General features: G+C 39.8%; 2 long non-coding RNA genes across 2 annotated transcripts; both read right to left on the bottom strand.

The window, feature by feature from the left end:
• Window positions 1-109: 109 nt before the first annotated feature.
• Window positions 110-925, bottom strand: LOC145634789 (uncharacterized). The gene is made up of 3 exons (XR_014113562.1): window positions 636-925; window positions 353-446; window positions 110-228 (listed from the first exon to the last, which is right to left on the bottom strand). It is a non-coding gene; the product is annotated as an uncharacterized LOC145634789 (long non-coding RNA).
• A 17-nt stretch (window positions 926-942) lies between these two features.
• LOC145634790 (uncharacterized) lies at window positions 943-8,490 on the bottom strand. The gene is made up of 3 exons (XR_014113563.1): window positions 8,394-8,490; window positions 6,643-6,701; window positions 943-1,095 (listed from the first exon to the last, which is right to left on the bottom strand). It is a non-coding gene; the product is annotated as an uncharacterized LOC145634790 (long non-coding RNA).
• Between the last annotated feature and the right edge of the window lie 11,239 nt (window positions 8,491-19,729).

Below are 19,729 nucleotides of genomic sequence, written 5' to 3' on the forward strand. Positions count from 1 at the left end.
TGCACCTATTGGAAGGTTAGTAAAAGTATTCAAAGAGATGATAATAATGAAAATGACACCATAGTCTTTCCATGGTTATGTAATTTTAAAAAACTTATTTTACCATAATAGGAGCCAACTGATACCATGGATGCACCCAACACATGATCCTGATTAAGCTCATTGAATAAGAAACGACCTTGATCATGAGCAAACCCTTCCCATAAAGTTAGCCTCATTGTTTCCATGCTGTAAATCAAAATATGTCAATAGATTTTATTTATTTTTTTTTTAAAAAAAAAAAAAAAAATTAACATTGCATAAGTTGTTATAATTACATAAACATATTGTAACTTTTGTAATATGCTCTTACTTTGTGTTGCAGAGTAACACATCTCTTTTGAATTGTTGTCTCCCACCCGAGACTCTATATGATTCAGACACATATATAACCAATCCAATAACATCTGTGTACATTCATCATCAAGAAAAAAAGATCGGATATGACCTTCAGAACTCAAAAAATAATTTTTAAAATGCAATAAATATTAGTACTATTTATTTTAATTACTAAAAGACACATACCGATGAGAGGACTATTGCGCATGTGAAGGTACTGTGGAATGTGGCAAAATTCAATAAACATGAAATTGTACCTTGGGATATCATCACAATCATCAAGAATTTCTGTTATCATGGTCTTGTTGCCAAATTTCAACCTCATTTGGTTATTGGAATATTTGTAAGATGTATCTAGAGGCATAAGATCTAGCTGAGCAATTGAATAAACCTTTCCTTGTTTCAAGATCTCTTTATATTTATCAATGTCAGCATTAAATAGTGTGATTTGAACTTCGTCCCCCTATAAATTGAAAATTTGATACATACATAAGTGTCAAATAAATGAATATATATTGAAAAAAAAAAGTAAGCACTAAGTAAAAATATAGTTCAAAGCTCTGAGTCAATGAATACCATACTCCACGAACGATGGACGTAATTTGTACCTCTAGCTCTACTTTGTTCATTGACCATCCATAACAAACGCACTCTCATATTCACATTCAATGTTGTAAGGGTAATACAACGACATGGTGTGTATCTTGTGTTCATTTCCTGCATTTTAACATCATTGAAGTGGGCATAAAAAATAATTTACATAATATATCATTATTGATCCAACCTCGTACATGTATAAAGGTTACATAAATAGTATCGATAATGAAATAAATCTTTAATAAAGTAAAATAGAAGAATTAACATGACAAAGAAAATCTAATACATAAAAAAATAGTATAGCTCTGAAATTACAATAAAACAAACACTGTTAAGAGTTACTAAATAAATGTTATGACAAAACTACATACATAGCTAATTTACACTATTTAATACTTCCTTATACACAATATTTTTAGTCAAAATGTGTGAAACATCCTTCTTATTTTGTACTAAGATTTTTAGCCCGGAGGGAGATGTAACTCGTGACATTGCAACATATAATTGGCCATGACTAAACACGGGCCTAGGGAGAAAAATGCCAACTTTACTCAATGTCTGTCCTTGGCTCTTATTTATTGTCATAGCAAAAGCTAATTTTAATGGAAATTGCCTTCTTTTAAGAGGGAGATCTATCTTCTTGTTGGAAGGTGTTAAATCAATTCGCGGAATTAGAACTGATTCTGTAGCTCTTGGACCTGTGATCACTTGTGCCTCAATCACTCTGTAACCCAATTTCTTGATTATAAGACGTGTTCCATTGCACAACCCTATGGATTGGTTCATATTTCGCATCAAACCGGGGCACCAACTTTCAACTCTAAGCAATGATTAGGAAGACCTGACAAATTTAATGAGTTTAATAATTCCATAGGCTCCATGTTATCAAGGATCCCACCATCTCCTGTATGACCCAAAGTATCCGAACTATAGTAGCCATGCACATTTCCTGGTAGCATTGATAAAATTTTCGAATTTAACTCATCTACATCGTTGTTTGTTGGTGCTAGAATTCCGCGATCCTTGAGGTACTCCCAATCCGTGTAATTTGAAGGCAAGTTTGGGTAGACAAAGTTAATGAGATTTTGCAAACCATGTTCATCATTGGTTATCAAAAAATCACGTGGTATTTCAATCCAATTTGGTTCACCTTCCTCTGTAATGGGCACTCCTGCTATAACTCCTTCTCCAACTTTAATTATCCAATCAGCAAATTCTCGAATTTTTTCAAGGGTATCGGAGGGAACGTCACTTCGAGATAAACGCATGTTTATCTTTAGACACATAACTTGGCAGTCTCTCCAAAAGGACGCTCGATGCAAGGTAGCTGCAACAATAGATTCTCGTCCTTCATCTGGCACCACGGGAAGTATCTGTCTGAAGTCTCCACCAAGAACAACCAATTTACCTCCGAAAACTCTATTGTCACTACAAATATCCTTGAAATGTCGATCTACCGCCTCAAATGCTAATCGATGGGTCATTGGAGCCTCATCCCATATAATTAATGATGCTTCACGGATCAAATCAGCACGGGTTGAGTCTTTTTTGAAGTTACAAACGGAATGTGGATCAGGATCAAAAGGAATCTTGAAAGTCGAATGTGCGGTTTTACCTCCAGGCAATAATAAAGCAGCAATTCTCGATGAAGCCACAGAGAGAACGATATTTCTTTCAGATCTGAATTTCGCAATCAGAGTGTTCCACAGGTATGTCTTTCCTGTCCCACCACTGCCGTAGACAAAAAATAAGCCACCTACATCTCGAGAATGAGCATCGAGTATTGCAGCATATACTCTATATTGATCCGTGTTTAACCCTCTAACTAAGGTATCAAATATGTTGGCTTCATCATGTGTGTCATATTCAAGTTCATCTATTATCAACCGATTTAAGGCACTGCGTGCTAACTCCGAAGAAGGTTGTGGCATGTCAGGGAAATCTGTCAATGACCTTCCAAGTTTATTCAATATATGCTCAATCTCTTGTAATCCTTGATTCTGCATCTCTTCGGGAGTTAATCGTAAGTTAGGGTTTCTAGTTTGACGTTGCATCATTCTCTCGAGGTCATCGGTAAGTTCACCCCAATGTTGTTCCCACAACTGTTTCGGATCACTTACTTCTGAAAACATCAATATGGAGCAAAACATGTTTCTGAACTGTGAACCCGATGCCCAGTTAGAGGCTTCTGACAGAGTTTCATGCCACTCATTATCGTCGTCAAGCAATCCTAAGGCGTGACATGCAGATCTAAAGGTAGGGTGGATGGCACCATCAACAGTTCGTATATCTTCAAAACATTCCGCTCCACAAAACCTTAGTTAAAAGCATCCGTAAGTAATATCGTTCCCCAGAATTTGGATGAACAAAAGGCAATCTACCAATGCAAGGTCTTTGTTGCCGTTGTGCCCACCTTTTTGTAGAACGATTCCATGTGAATCCCATAGGAAAATTTTGGTAAATGTATTGTTTTGCTTCTGGAAAATCCTTGTTAGCTTGAAACCACATAGTTAACATGGTTTGTTGCAATCTCGGTCGTTCAAGGACTGTGTGAAGATCATCATTATCATTGAAAACTACAAATTGTTCACCAGGTAGATGAAACTGAAGTAGTTCCGTTGAAGGATATTGATGTTGCAAATCAAACTCAAATATTCTCCAGCATGATTCAATGGCCGATACATATCGACAATATAAGTACTGTTTTATCTCATCCACTATGTTTCCTTGTCGTACCTCTTGACCACGTCGTGTGGTTGAATTGTTTTCAATGACAATTGTTGCTCGATCTTGACCTTTAGTAACATACTTGTATAGATACTTTACCACACTTCTCGCAGCAACACGCTCAACATTTATGTGTGCATTGTACTTAACACATAGATCTCTGTTATATGGTACCACCCAACGGTTATCCACCTCCCTTCCATTACCAATGATGGGCTCTCTATGTTGTCTACGTCTATACTGCACAAAGCCATTATCATCAAAGGTGGTTTCAGTACAAAATTTCTTCGGGAAATTCTTTGAACACTTTCCATCAAATAAACATGGCCCACATGGTCGATGGAGCATGTTCTTGGTAATTGTTTCAAATGCCAAAGGATCTATATCCTTGTCAGGGATTTCCGTAGAGATAATTACATCGATATCCTCTGGACACTTAGGCTTATCTTCTGGAGCCAATGTTATGAGAATATGCGCATGTGAAAGTCCGCGCTTTTGAAATTCAATGACATAAAAATCTGACACATGAAACATGTCCCATGTTAATTAATTAAATATGTCAAAAAATATAGTACGATTACATAATTAATCAACACAACTCACCAGCAATGACTTTTCCAAACTTCTTGTTATCCTTCAAATCGCGAAGCATTTGTTTCAATTTGATCTTGAAAACACGTGCTACAATGTCTGGTCTATCTTCAGTGCGACGACTTCCACGTGTAGATATCTCATTTACAATCTCAGGCCAGTTTGGATTGCAAGTGAAAGTTATAAATAATCAGGCGGACCCAAAACGCGAACAATTGCCATACCATCTTGATAATGATGGGCCATATTACGGGGGCTTCGTGTGAAGGATGATGGTAATATGAATAATCGACCTACATCAGTAGCATTGACATCTCCCGCCCTGATTGCATCTTGGAGTCCACTGTATAAATCAGAGCGAAGCCTGCCTTGATTTCTCCTTATCCATGATAATCGATATTGTTCCATTGCAGCGTATGCATCAACATCAAATTGTTGCAATAAGCGCCCGAAATCTATCAAGGTATCACCCTCTTCTTCCCTATCATGTATCCTAAATGCGTAGAATTGTCGCATTGTCACAGTATTTCGACTGGTACTTGTACTTGACGCCTTAGGTATCCCAACTCTCCATCCATCGGTACCATATGGAAACAGTAGTGGGTATTGTAAAGGCATATAACTTGGATGAGTTTCATCAATCCTTTGTAACCCACCATCTATTTTTTGCAATATGATATCTCGATTTCCTATGTCTTCAGTTCCATCACCTACCATCAATGCAGCCACTTCACTTGCGGTTGGTTGGATATATTGTCTGCCTTCTCTTGCGAAAATATGCTTAATTCTCAAATCTTGATGCTCACCTTGATCGTGCAACATATTGCCAGCATTTCTGAATACTGTGACATAAGGATTTATATCATCAAGCATCATTTTGAGTCCTTGTAAAATTCCTGGATCTATGGAAGAAGCTTCCGCGCCCCTCATGTGATGTAGTCGGTTGGATGTTTCATTGTCAGTATCATAGATGTACAATTGTGCAAACTTTGGACCTGTTCCCGGCTCAGGGAGTAAAGTTCCAATTCGATGGTAATTACTACCACTTATACGATAGACATAGGGGCCTCTACCATCATTAACAGTGTTATCAATCCGACCGCCCATAGAGGTGAAAGCTAACATAGAGTTGAAAGCTCTAATATTGTTTCGGAATTGTTGATGTGGCAAAAGTGACATTAAAAATGGCGGTGTCAAAGGTAAAAGCGGCAATATAACTTGCCCACTTTGACAGCAGTGATTGAACCTTGGGTGTGTTTTATTGCTACTCTTTACCCTTTCTTCTATCCACATAAGGGCCTTGCAATCAGGACACACAACCGTTCTAGGTCCAAACTCCCAACGTCTATCAAACCCATCGGTACGACGATATTGATGAGTCACTTCTGCATGCAAATTTTTTATTTTAGTGAATATCAATTAATATTGTCGACATCACTTATGTGTGTCGTTAAGTAGCTTGGCAAAGTGGTTACCTCTCCTTCCGACAATTTGCTCATCAGGTCTAGCATCATTGTCTATCCCCTCATTAGGTGAGCTTTCTGGAATGAAAGTGTTTTAAAATTTAATAGAATCCTGAATGCAAGGTATTAGTATTACTACTATAAAGTAAATATTAATGGTCCTTATAAGTACCATTTATATTGATATCATTAGGAAATTGCTCCACTTCACGTGATACATCGTGATATTGATGTGTAGATCGACGTAATTGCATCGAATCATTAGGTGAGCTTTCTGGAATTAAATTTTTAAAAATTTAATAGAATCCTTTATGCAAGGTATTACTATTATAAAGTAAATATTAATGGTTCTTATAATTAAGTACCATTCATATTGATCTCATTAGGAAATTACTCCACTTCACGTGTCACATCGTGATATTGATGTGTTGATCGACGTAATTGCATCATTAATAGTCGCAAGGATCGTGCTTCTTTCTCCAATAAGTAACGATGTTGCTTGAAAATAGGATCTTCATGGTTTGTAGTGCGTTTGAATAGTAACCTTCGCCTAACAGCTAATCTAGCATGTTTGTGTTGCAAATTCTCTCTGAATCGATAATTACTTGAATGTATGTCCATTCTAATCTCTTAGTTATACAATAATCAAGAGATAAATATATAAGAATCGATATTATAGCTTGAACAACATCAATTAATATAAGTAAGTTGTAACAATTTACAATGTTATAATCCTAGTAGTGGCAAATTAATATATGTATGTAATGTAGTGTAGTGGCAAATTAATAGCATGTCCTTCTATGAGCAGATAAAATCCTGAAATTACCTAATTAATATACATGCTCATTCACATTACCAAAATTAAAGAAAAATAAATTGTTCATACCTGTAGGGTGTAGAAATTTAAGATAAAGGTGAAACGCAGTCAACGGAGTGTTTTATATACTGTAAAAAAAATAGAACAATAATTTAAATTAATGAACGATCTCCAACACCAACTCCATTTCTACATACATTACAAAAAATAATGAGTCACGTCTAACTCTAATTAACTTATTATTGAATTCTACCTTACAGGCATGAAATAGTAGTACAATTGTGGTCAAGGGATCAACATTGTTATTGCTAATCCTCAATTAACAATAAATGTTGTTATAGACTTGTATAAAAAGGTTGTTCATATAATTGTCTGTATTGTTTGATTTTTTAGAGTATGTTTGTACAAAATTAGTAAAGTTTGGAGTAATATTTATTTTGTGTTTTTTTTTTGTACAAAAAAATTCAGGTGGCAAAAAAGAGGAATTGATTTTTTTTTTTTAAATGTAATATTTATTCTGTGTGTTTTTTTTAATAACAAAAATACTTAAGTGGAAAAAAAGAGGAAATGATTATTTTTTTTTTTGAAAAAGATAACAATTGCAATTTACGTAAAAATTGATTTCAATGTAAAAACTATTGATTAGTAGCGATAATATTAGATTTTTTTTGGAAGAAATATTATGCAGTATTTATTCTGTATTTTTTTAACAAAAAAAAAACGATTACATAATATGATGGCACATTCCTTATTCACTTTCCAACTTACAGTAAAGGATTGACGGGTAATACACTCAATCATGATAGACAATATTGTAACAAAAGATAGACATTATGTAATGTCTAATCGATAATGATTAGAAATCACCCCTTATGAGTCTATAAGTAAAGAGACACTTTGTTGGAGTTTCGGATGATAGACAATATTGTTACGTAGTATTAAGAATTTAATGTTGAAACTACACTCTAGATTATGCATAACAAAATTTGAAAAAATTTAACCCAATAATAAATACAATATTTATCTTTGCTTACAAAATACAATAATATGCATGCATAGGCAACAAAACTGATATCTAGCAAACAAAATACAATATTTATCTAGCAAATAAAATACAATATTTATCTTTGCTTTTAATTATATAAATATCTATAGTAATACACCTACATATTTTCCTGATATAAACTCAAAATCCTGATATATATTTTTTATTAAACATTTGCTGATAGTGTAATGAGTAAATCAACGTATATACTTTAATGTACAATGAGTAAATCTATATGCCTAAATATATTCTCATAACAATATTATAATATATTCTCATAACAACATTTATTTATTAATTTCATGTGTTTCTCTACTTATATTATAGTATAAAGTTAGGTCTCTTTTTTTAACGTATTATAGTATATACATATATTTTGAGTTTTTATATTCTCTCTCTCACCTAGCAGCAACCCAAGCCTCACTTTGAATCTAAGCCATTTTTCATCACTTTTTTAACTCCCCAATTCTTCCATTTTCTTCCAATTTTTTTTCTTCTGGATTTTATTATTACTCATTCACATACTTACCGTTACTCTAATTTAAGTGACTAATAATTCATTGAACTGTGTCAAATTTTATTTTTGTTAATTTCTCCTCGAAATTCCCACTTCTCCAAGTTAGGGAAATTCCTGTCGTTTCATTGTTTTTGCTCCATTTTTTTTCCTGTTCTTCTTACTATTTGAATGAGTTCTTTAATTGGCGTGTATAAAATGTCTAAAATGCATTCCCACTAATAAATCCAATCAAATAATTAACACAAAATTTGTTTTTACCTTGAAATTGGGGAAGAAGAAGATGAATTAGTAACACCAAAAAGCACCTATCTCAAGTGAATCCACAAAGAAGAAGAAGGAAACAACGAAGACGACGAAGAAAACGACGGCATAGATGTATGACTTCGCCGGAATTGTGTGAGCAAAATGTTGGTTACCTGATTGAAACCCCAAACAATCAGATTTGTGAATTTTTTTTTTTTTTTTTTTTTTTTTTTTTTTTTTTTTTTGTGTAAGTGAAATGATTGTTTCAAAGTATGTAGTACATAATCCATACTCTATTACTCTGTTGTAGTGTGTGCAGTTATGGAGTAGTGTGGGGGAGTTAATATAACAGCCTTACCACGATTTGGGGTTTTTCCTTTTTTTTTTTTTTTTTTGAAATTCAAATGTAATAGTCAGTAGAGTATGCTGTTTAGAGAGATTAAGTGGAAAAGGCGGGAGTGAGTGAGAATTTAGTATTTGGGATTTGGAGGCTTCACGTTAAAAGCGACTGTTAAATTATAATATAGATTTCTTAGTTTTCTTTTCCATTTTCTTTTCTTATTTTATTTTATTTTATTTCTTTTCTTTTCCTTTTCTTTTATTTTCTTTTCTATTGTATTTTATTTTAATCTTTGTTTTTATAAATAACCATTTTTGGGTAGAGAGGGAAATAAGTAGAATTAGAATTACAATTACAATTAGATCATATTTTCTTAGCTTAGTTGAGAGCTTCTCTCTCTAGTTTTTAGGGTTAGTTTTAGGAGTAGATTTTAGAGAGAGAAAGTGAGGGATTTCAATGGTGATTTGAGTGATTGAAGATTCAAGGTGACAATTGTATTGAAGAACATCAAATCAATCAATGAGGATTTCTAACTCAATCTCATTTTATTGCTTTGCTTAGTTAATTCATGTTTGTTTGGTTTGATATTGATATTTGATCTTTGATTAGTGTAATTGTTCTTCATATTTTGTTGATTCTTATTTTCTTTAGGTTTTTGTTGATAGATGATGATGTTTGAGTAGTTGTTTGGCTAGGGATAGGGTGAAGCTTGTATGATTGATTGATTGTGCTCAATTGAGGGAATTGTGTTGATTGATTGTTGAGATTAAAGTGATTAATAAAAGCTTGCATGTGTGTAATTCGATTAGGCGTTGAGAATTATGCTAGATTGTATTGTAGGTTTACATTGATACGGACAATTGATTTGTGGCTTGCATTTACACGATTGAGGTGTCTTATGACGTTCCTAGCTAGAGTTTATCGTAGTTGACGCTAGTTAGACCTCTAGGAAAATAGCTTGATATGCTCTTTTGGTTGAGCTTACCGTTGGTCTTCACAACCGTTGGTTTGCGCATGTTTCGGGGTTGGTATAATTGCCAAGATACTTGTTAATCCTAGTCCCTTGCACTTTATTTGTTTGGTTTCTTTGTCTTAGTAGTTGTTAGTGTCCTCTTTTATCCTTAGACTTCGACCTAGCTTAGGCACATAATTGGAAGCACTTAAACATTACCGTTCCTTTAGGTTCTACCCTTGACTTACCTCTATACTTGTATTTAGGTTAGTTAAGTGTTTATAAATTTTGTTTAGCTTAGGGAGGATTAGTCCAACGACCTAGTTCACCCCACGTCAAAATGGCGCCGTTGTCGGGGAACGCTGTCTATGTTTGAGTGTTTTTAATTGCTTGAGTCTAGGTCTTTGTATATACTTTTATTTTATTTGATTTTGTTTGCTTTATATAAAAATGGCACGTTTTTCTTTTCCTCAATATGATGGTGAGTCTTTTCATGCCTATTTTCATAGACTTATAAGGTTTGTGAAATACAATCGTTGTAATCTTTTGGAGGCTTGTGAGGTTTGCTATTTTGGTTTGAATGAACAAACTTGGAATGAAGTTGAATGCATGAATAATGGTAGATTTAGAGCATTGTCAATTGATGATGCTTGGTATTTTTGGAGGCTTGTGAGGTTTGCTATTTTGGTTTGAATGAACAAACTTGGAATAAAGTTGAATGCATGCATAATGGTAGATTTAGAGCATTGTCAATTGATGATGCTTGGTATTTCTATGCTTGGTTGGCTAGGGATGTCTATAATAGGGGTCGTCGTGCTTCTACTTTTAATGTGCAAAGTGTTAATTCTTCCAATGTTAGTGTTTTGGGTGTTTTTGTCCCTCGGGAGAGTTACGTCACGAAGACTGATCCGGCTTGAGGTGCACCTGCAAAATAACGGAGACTCCGGGTGGTTGGAGCTCCGCCTCCGACGGTCAAGTTAGTAACTTGAAAAGGAATAAAGAGTACGGAAATTTAGGTGGGTATCTGCTCGGATTCCAAGCTCAGGTGTCTCTCTGATGTAAGAGAATGCAGGTATATTAAATGGTAAAACGTATCCTCAAAATGAGAGACATCTCCCTGTTTATAGGGTGTAGACACCCATTTGTGTCTCCCCAAAACCAAAACCGGTGATGAGTACCTTTCACGTCGAATCATAATCGAATGAAACGAAAGTGTGGAAAGGTCTAGTGTTGCGGAAAGTTTTATTTCTTTTCTTTTCTCTTCTCCCTGTTTTTGAAAACTTTATTTTAGGAAAACAGCCAATCCAGTCTGGTTGGTCCATGATATGGGTCCAATAAAGGTGTAGTTGGATGGGGCTTGCAAAGACCTTTCCAACGATATATTATAAGCCCAATTCCAATGAATATTGAGGAAGTTATGGCTAATTTACTAGACTGGGCCCGGTTTGAGTTTTAAGTACGGCCCTATGATCTAGGGGAGGGCCTAATATGATTTATCATTTCTAATGTAATTAGGAATGGTTTTGGTCTTCTAGAACATTCTAGAAGGTTTTGTCATTCTTAATTCAATTAGGATTCTTTAGAGTTTTAATTCGATCAAATAGCATTTTCGACTGAAATTATATTATTTTATCTTCCAGTACGGTAAAATTATCAGATTTTCGAAAACGTGTTAAAATCCGGTTTGGCGTCCAACCCCAGGCCTTGGCGCCTGGAACCAGGATTGGCGCCAGACGCCAGCCATTGGCGTCTGGCGCTAGCCACTGGTCCTGGCGCCAATGAGCCAGGGCTGGCGCCAATTAGGTTCTGTGATCTTCAGACTCTGTTTTGATAAATTATCTTTTTTGGCCGTTTTTCTTTATAAATATCGTATCAAAAATTCCGTTTTGATTCACGAATCAATCTACAATCTACAATCAACAATCATCAACATTCACTAATTCTCCTTATTCTTTATCATCATTCATCTCATTCACCGAATTCTCTTTATTCATCATCTTTCTTTCATCAATTCTCAATAGCATTAATCTTTTAGCATTCTTTCTTTCTTTCTTGCTTTTTCATACAAAATTCCGCATTCATTAGATCTAGAAACACCTAGCCATATTCGAAGTTGCCTTCGCCCTAGACGTGAAAGGTTTTAATTTCTGAGGTTTGGTCCCAAATCTCTCTTTCAATTATTTAATTTAATTGCTTTGATTATTATTTTCCTTGAAGTTACTAACGTGTGTATTTTGTTATTAGAAAGAGGTACGAGGCATCCAAGTAAGTACTTTAATTGTTTTAATTGATTTATGATGTAGAAATCATGTTTACATTGTTGTTATGATATTCCTAGTATCATGTCTAGGGTAACTTTAATATTAAATATGATTGCTATGATGCCTTTTATTTTCTTCCTAATATTAATTCATGTTAGTATCATGTTAGGGTTAAAGATTTGATTTTTAATGCTTAGTGACATGCTAGGGTTTGTTATTAATCTTGTTAGTATCATGCCTAGGATCTTGCTATGCTTTAACATGATTATGATTATTATATTTATGATTATGATTGATGATGATTATTTATTATGTTGCTTGATATGCATATTATTTTATATTGTTATTACTTGATCACCTTTTATTGCAGGTTAAAGGGAATTGGTATTTGCAATCACGCTTAATAAGATAATTAATAATCTTGTTAGGGTTAATTGTGATTATAATTCAAGTGATCGCCAATAATAGTTTATTTGTGCATTAATATTCAACCAACATAGATTAAACAGGTTTAGGGTTAATCCTATTGATTGCATGTTAGTCAGAAAGCGCACATGAATACGAGCAGAATAAAGTAGAGGCCTATTATTAGGGCAGGTTCAATCTCTTTTAGGTTGGATTTGTACCTTCATCCCCGAACCCTTATTTGGTTCATGACCTTATGGAGTTGACGATCTCTTGGATCGTTAAGGGGTGTAACCTTCACCTCGTGATGGTTTACAAGTTCCTTAAAAACTTGTTACCGACTCTTTTGCTCTATCTTCTTCCCTTTTGGACGCCACCGTACTTTAGTGTATGATCACAGTGGGGTTCAAGCTAGTGGGATTTTAAAGGCTTGAAACTATTCCCCACATAGGGTCTTTGGGAATTGCCCCTAATTAGGTCACTGAACCCTAATCATTGGTGGGCTGCGCCGTTTTCCGGCGTTCTCGGGATTTGGGCCTGAAGGCCGCCTTTTCCCCTTTATTTCTGGAATGACACGTGTCAAGCAGGGATTGGTCCATTTTAGACCAACCCGAGGCTGACACGTGTCACCCTCTGATTGGGCCACGTGGCAGGGTAAGAATACCCTAAACATTTGCCCCTCACAGATGTGACGTGGCACGCCACGTGGCATCTGTGACACATGTCACGCTCTGGTTGGCGGTAATTTCACCGTTATAGAGTAACCGTTCACCTTCCGGGTAAATTACGAAAATGCCCCTAAATTTACCCTTTATATATAGCCGTTTTACCCTCATAATTTTGCACGTTTACAAAAATTTTCTAGAGAGAAAAACTTTGAGAGCAGAAGTCATCCGTTTGAGTCAGACGCGAGCAAGAAAGTTTGTTCTTCAGCGACCCAGCCGGTCCCGCCTACTTTCAGATACCAAATCAAAAGGTACCGTCTCTGTCTCTCTCAGCTCTTTTCTTTTTTCACCGCTTGTACATGTTTCTTACAATAAATGGATGCATCACCAACACACACGGCACAACCTAGGTTAGAGTCCAGCCGGTCACCAGGGTCGGCTGAGTCTAGGACTGGGAGTGCCGGCTCGGGGTGTTGGGACCACCCTTTGCCATGGATTCCGACTAGTTATGTGTCTGTGCAGGACACCATGGCTCATACAATGCAGACGGCCACGGATCCAAATTACAGAAGCGAAGGCTCAGGCGGCCAAACGCCTAAGGGAGAAACGTCTGGTCAGGGAGACCAGACGACTCTGGAGAGATCCCCTCCGCGCGCCCCTTCAACCCCTGCTGACTCTTTCTTGGAAGAGTGCGACCAAGGCGGCGACGAGGCCGCCTCTGCCCCCATGGACCAAAGTGAGGGGGAGACGGAGAGTGAAAGCTCCGCCTCTACCTCTGAGAGCAGCGATGACTTGCCCCCTCTTCCGGATAGCGAGGAGGAAGAAAAGAAAAAGTGGAGTGAGAAGGACGATCCCTTCAGCATCCACGTCTCCTCCAAGAACCGGATCTAAATGGGAGAGAACTTAGAGAATTTTAAGAAAATGCACCCGCTAGGAGACGGGTATAAGATCCAGGTGCCGCCTGAGCTGGGCACCATCGCCTGGGGGGATGATCAACAGAACGCCAACAACTATTTTGGCTATTATGAGGCGGCGTTCAAAGCCGGCCTTCGCTTCCCCCTTCACCAGGCGGTGAAGGCAATTTTGAGAGGCTACGGCCTTGGGATCTGGCAACTTACCCCCAACTCCTGGACCAATATTCTGGGGTATGTTGCCGCCTGCGAGTTCCAGGGGCTTAACCCCGGCTGGGAGGCTTTTGCAAGCATGCACTACCTCAGCAGAAGCCCAGGCGGCTGGAGGGCGTGGTACACTCTAACCACGCAGCCGCAATATATGATGACCTTGGACAAGGTCTCCAAGTTCGATGGCTGGAAGCACAGGTTCTACCTGATGTTAGCCCCAACCAGACGGGAAAACTATGAATTCCGTCTGTACAATAAGAAGCCTGACTTGTTGGGCAGGAAGTGCGCTCTTCCCCAGGTCCCAGAGGAAGACTTTGACAAAATAATCGAGGCAGACTTTTTCGGCCTCACAGACGCAACTCTGTCAACCGGGGAAACAATAAAAGTCCCTAAGAATTGGATTCCTAAGAGCGCCTGGTTCAGGGATGAATGTTTCCTGGCCGCCTGCGGGCTAGGGCACATGTTTAATAAACGTATGCGCCTGAGTTCACATCGTCTGTAGTATTTTCTTATCGGAATTGATTTATGATTTTGACCAATCTCTTTCTTTTTGCAGAAAAAGCACTAAACATGTTGCAGTCGGAGAAAACTCCCAAGCGGTCTTCTGCGACCATCCGCAAAGATCTTGCGGAGAAAGCTGCGGCCGAGCTCAGGGCCAAGGTATTGAGCGCCTGACCCTTTCTTAAGTTTATTTTTAAAACCATCTTGCCCGGATACTAACTTTGACTTGTTTATTTTCGCAGGGGGGAGAAGTTGGGAAATCGTTTGAGAAGAATCTCAAACGGGCTAGAGAGGAGGCCCCAGCCGTTCTCAACAAAATAAAAAAGTCCGCCTCTGCGTCAACTCCTGGCGCCTCAGCCGGGTCTAAGACGATACGGGTATCGGGGCGACTCGAGAAGGTAGGCGGCAGCCTGGGCCTTGATCTTGTCAAGCCCTTATCAGCAGCTGCGGGGTTCACCACGCCTGCAAGCGGTTCCCGCTTGGCCGGCTCTAAAGGTAAGAACCCTTTTGAATCCCCGCTTGAGCTGGGTGGCCTTTACGGGTGAAATCCCACTCCCAACAGACGTCATCCTCAGACAGTCGGCAACAAATAGGTGCTGCCTTAGTTTTGCACTCATCACGTATTGATTGTGGTGCAGATCAATCTCCCCGCTGGCCAGACGTCCAGAAGCACGCCAAGGCCATGCTGGAAGCCGTCCGGAAGAGGGATAAGGACAATATCCCTGGGATAGAGACGTTCAATCTTGAACGCATTCTATCCCTTCTGGCTGAGGTAAGAAACTTGTCAATTCAATTTTATTTTTCCAAGTGTTTTATCCCGCCTGCAATTCTTATACCGCCTGCTTTTTTGCAGGCCATGCTGCGGGTGGACGGGCTCAAACGTCCTTATTCCCGCAAACGGGAAGAGGTAAAAAGGGCCAAGAAGTCCGCCATAGACGCTGATAATATTGCTTTACACTCGACTATCGTAAATGAACTTGAAACTAAAGCAATAATTATGACACAGGCGTCTCAAATCCAGCAGCTGGAGCTAGATCTGAAGGCGGCCGACCAGCGGGCTACGAACGCTGAGACGGCCAAGAAGGGGGGGAGGAGGCGCAGAAGAAGGCGGACGAAAACGCCAAAAAGGCTGCTGAGGCGCTCAAGGAAGCCTAGGCGGACCTTGGCAAACTGAAGACCAAGGTTGAGAGGCTGGAGAAGGATGCTGCTCAAGCTCAGAAAAACTTTGCAGCAACCCTGGAGGCGGAGCAAAACCGCCTTGTTGCTGAGAGTGATGCTGACAACGACGCCCGTATGAAGATTGCTTGGGATGCCTTGTACCCAGATGTGGATTATAGCATCTGGGCAATGGCGCACAGCTATGCCGAGTACGTGGTGTACTTGAGAGAGCAAGGCGAGCCAGAGCCTGCCTCCTTTGAAGCCTGGCTCAACAACAATGAGCCGACCGCGCCTGAGCTTCCTGGTCCCGGTGAAGCGCACCAAATTCTCTCAGATGATGAGGAGAAGGGGGAGGACCAGGAGGCTCCGTCTGCAGGCCAGAAGTGACCCCTCAGCGGCAATATGCCAATCTTTGCTTTCTTTTAATTCTTTTTATTCAGCGGCTATATGCCAAAACTTGCTTTTTCCGGCCTGCGTGCCGAGTATCCTTGTATTTACCGGCTATGGAGCCGTGTTAATTAACAATTTCTTTCTCTCCCGGACGGGGTCCGGTTAACATTTTAATCCACTACAACCGTTTGGTTGGGTGGACTTTATGAATTGCACCGACTAAGTCGGTTTTGATCATTTTGCATTTGAATTTTTGTTTTTTTGCAAATTTTTATTTTTGCCTAACTTATCAAAAGCATGCGGCGGTTTCCTGCCTTACTAGTCAATAGTCTGGCTGTCCTTGCCCCTGGACGGCTGTGTGATTGGTTTCAAGTGGAGCTGGTTGATTGACTTGAAAACGTCTGATGCTACGAAGAGCATGATATGTTTGTAAGTCAATCAATCACAGTAGTGATTGCCCCAAACCAAGTGCACAGCCGTACACTAACAGGCGTTTCGGTCACTACACAGACGGTGTATGCCCGTCTTGGTAGTGAGTTCATAGCCATTGAACTCTTTTGCCCCAATTGGGGTGAGAGGTGCAATTTTTGGAATAAATAAACTAAGTGAGTACTTCAGCCGGTGACTGACTGATGCCTATGGGCATCCGGTATCTAGGAACTTATTCGTTCTTCGTAGGTTATTTTGGTCAGACGGCTATGAGTTGACCAATTTGGTCGTTCAATTTTTGCCGTCTGCATGGATACATAAAACCGACAGATAATCTGTTCTCTGCGACGATTGCACCCGGAGGGGTGTCGCCAGACGCCTTTGTCCATGTTGGGACAGGCGATTTTATAAAAAGAGCAACCATCCGGCCATTTTAGCCTCTGGTCTTGTTTGAGACCGGTTGTGTAGCCACTAAACGTTTTTGTGCTTAGTTTTTAATCAGTATTGAATTTATACTAAGTATCGAACTTAGTTTTTTTTTTTAGACAAACGGGTGAGTCTGGGTATTACCCAGGCGGTATCAAACCTAATAAACAAGGGATCTGAGTATTACCCAGGCGGTCCAACTAACGTAACCTTTACTAAGTATCAATCCTAGTTGGGTAAAAGAGAGCCCGCCTGGGTCTTACCCGAATGGAGAATAAAAAAATAACACAATTTGCAAACAAAGTCTGATTTCATTGATTAGTTCATTTGTTTACGAAAATTTTCTCGCAGAAGTAGTACTTTTTCAGATTGTCTACATTCCAAGTTCTAGGCAGGCGTCTGCCGTCTGGGCTTTCCAGGCGGTAGGTGCCGTCCCTTACTTCTTCATAGATCCGGTAGGGGCCTTCCCAATTTGGTGTTAGCTTTCCTAACTCATTGGCCCTACCGGTTGCCTCCATTTTTCGTAACACTAAGTCGTCAACTTTCAAAGGACGCTTGTGTACTTTTCTGTTGTAGGCTCTAGTCATTCTCAGACGGTAAATCTCATGACGCAAGGCGACATTGCCCCTGCGTTCTGGGAGTGAATCCAATGCCAGGCGCATTGCTTCCCAGTTTGCCTCCTCATCATACAGCATGACTCTGAGAGTCGGCTGGTAATGTTCGATGGGCAAGACGGCTTCATCACCGTAAACCATGAGAAATGGGGTTTCACCGGTTGCCCCTTTCGCTGTTGTCCGGATGGCCCATAGGACATGGATTAATTCTTCTGCCCATAAGCCACCGGCTCTTTCTATTTTCTTTTTAATTCCGTCTGAGATGAGTTTGTTGAAAGCTTCAACTTGGCCGTTTGCTTGGGGCCGGCCAACAGATGCAAAATAGCTTGAGATCCCCTGATCTCCCAACCAAGTTTTTAGCTGAGGCGTCTCAAACTGAGGACCATTATCAAACACCATAGACATGGGTACCCCGTACCGGGTGATAACATTCTTCCAGGTGAAGGAAATTACGTATGAGGTCTTGATGTTTTTAACCGCCTCAGCCTCAACCCACTTGGTGAAATAATCTACAGCCACTAAGATATAGCGCTTTCTGCCTGGAGCAGGCGTGTAAGGACCTAGAATGTCCATGCCCCATTTTGCAAACGGGATTGGGCTGTGGATGGCTGTCAGATCAGTAGCCGGACGATGAATAAGTTTTCCAAACTTTTGGCACTTGTCACATTTTTTCACCAATTCCTTGGCGTCTGCCTCAAGAGTGGGCCAAAAGTAATGTCGTCTAGCTCTGACGGCTAGGGACCTGCCGCCTATGTGAGAGGCGCAGAATCCCGAGTGCAAGTCTTCAAGAACTTCCCTCCCCTTTTCTGGGGTGACACACTTCAACAGAGGTTTAAGAAACCCCGCCTTGAAGAGTTCTCCATTTCTCAACTCAAAGCTTGCAGCTCGCTTCTTCAGGACGGCTGCTTCCTGTGGCGAATCAGGAAGGGTGCCGTCTGAAAGATAAGCCCGAATGCCATCCATCCAAGTAGAGCTTCGGTCTAGAACTCCAATGGGATCTTCATAGATGCTTCTCTTTTCCAGAACTTCCCAAAAGACAGACCGAGACGTATCATGGCAGGCGGAAGATGCCAGTTTTGACAATGCATCCGCCTGATTGTTTTCAGACCTAGGCACCTGATTCAGTCGGAATTCCTCAAGTGCCCCGGCCTCTTCTTTGACTGCCTGAAGATATTTGATCATAGCCGGATGGGTAGCCTCATAACTTCCCCCATACTGGCTAACGACCAATTGAGAATCAGAGTAGGCGTCAATTTTCATGGCCCCTGCCGCCTTACACATGCATATGCCGGCTAGCATGGCTTCATATTCCGCCTCATTGTTAGAGGCCTGAAACTTGAAGCGTAGTGCATATTCAAATCTGTCTCCTTCAGGAGACTCATAGATTACGCCTGCACCACAACCGTTCTTTGTAGAGCTCTCGCCTACGTACACTTTCCAAACCTGATCAAGATTATCCGGAGCCACCGGACGAGTCATTTCAACAATGAAGTCGGCAAACGCCTGACCTTTCACTGCCTTTCTTGGTTCGTAAGTGATTTCAAGGCTCTGCATTTCAATAGCCCATTTCAACATTCTCCCGGATGAGTCCAAGGTAGACATTGGCCGCTTGAGTGGCTGGTCCGTGTAGATCACCACCGGATGTGCCAAAAAGTAAGGCTTCAATTTTTTGAATGCCATATACAAAGCGAGGCCAAATTTTTCAACCATGGGGTACCGGAGTTCAGCATTTTTAAGAACATGGCTAATGAAGTAAACTGGGAGCTGCACGCCGTCTCGCTCAGCAAGGAGAACGGCACTGAGGGCATGGTCTGAGACGGCTAAATACATGTACAACGTCTCCCTAGGCAAAGGACTGACCAGCCTAGGCAGAGAATGTAAATGGTCTTTCAACCTCTGAAACGCCGCCTCAGCATCATCCCCCCATTCAAATCTGGTCTTCTTCCTGATTGCTTGGAAGAAGTAGAGGCATTTGTCGCCTGACCGGCTGAGGAACCTCCCCAAGGCGGCCAGACAACCGGTGAGTCTCTGAACTTCCTTGACAGAGCGGGGTGACTTCATGTCAATCACCGCCTGTATCTTTTCGGGG

The sequence above is a fragment of the Chenopodium album genome, chromosome 6 (assembly GCF_948465745.1).
Source record: "Chenopodium album chromosome 6, dcCheAlbu1.1, whole genome shotgun sequence".
Classification (NCBI taxonomy): domain Eukaryota; kingdom Viridiplantae; phylum Streptophyta; class Magnoliopsida; order Caryophyllales; family Amaranthaceae; genus Chenopodium; species Chenopodium album.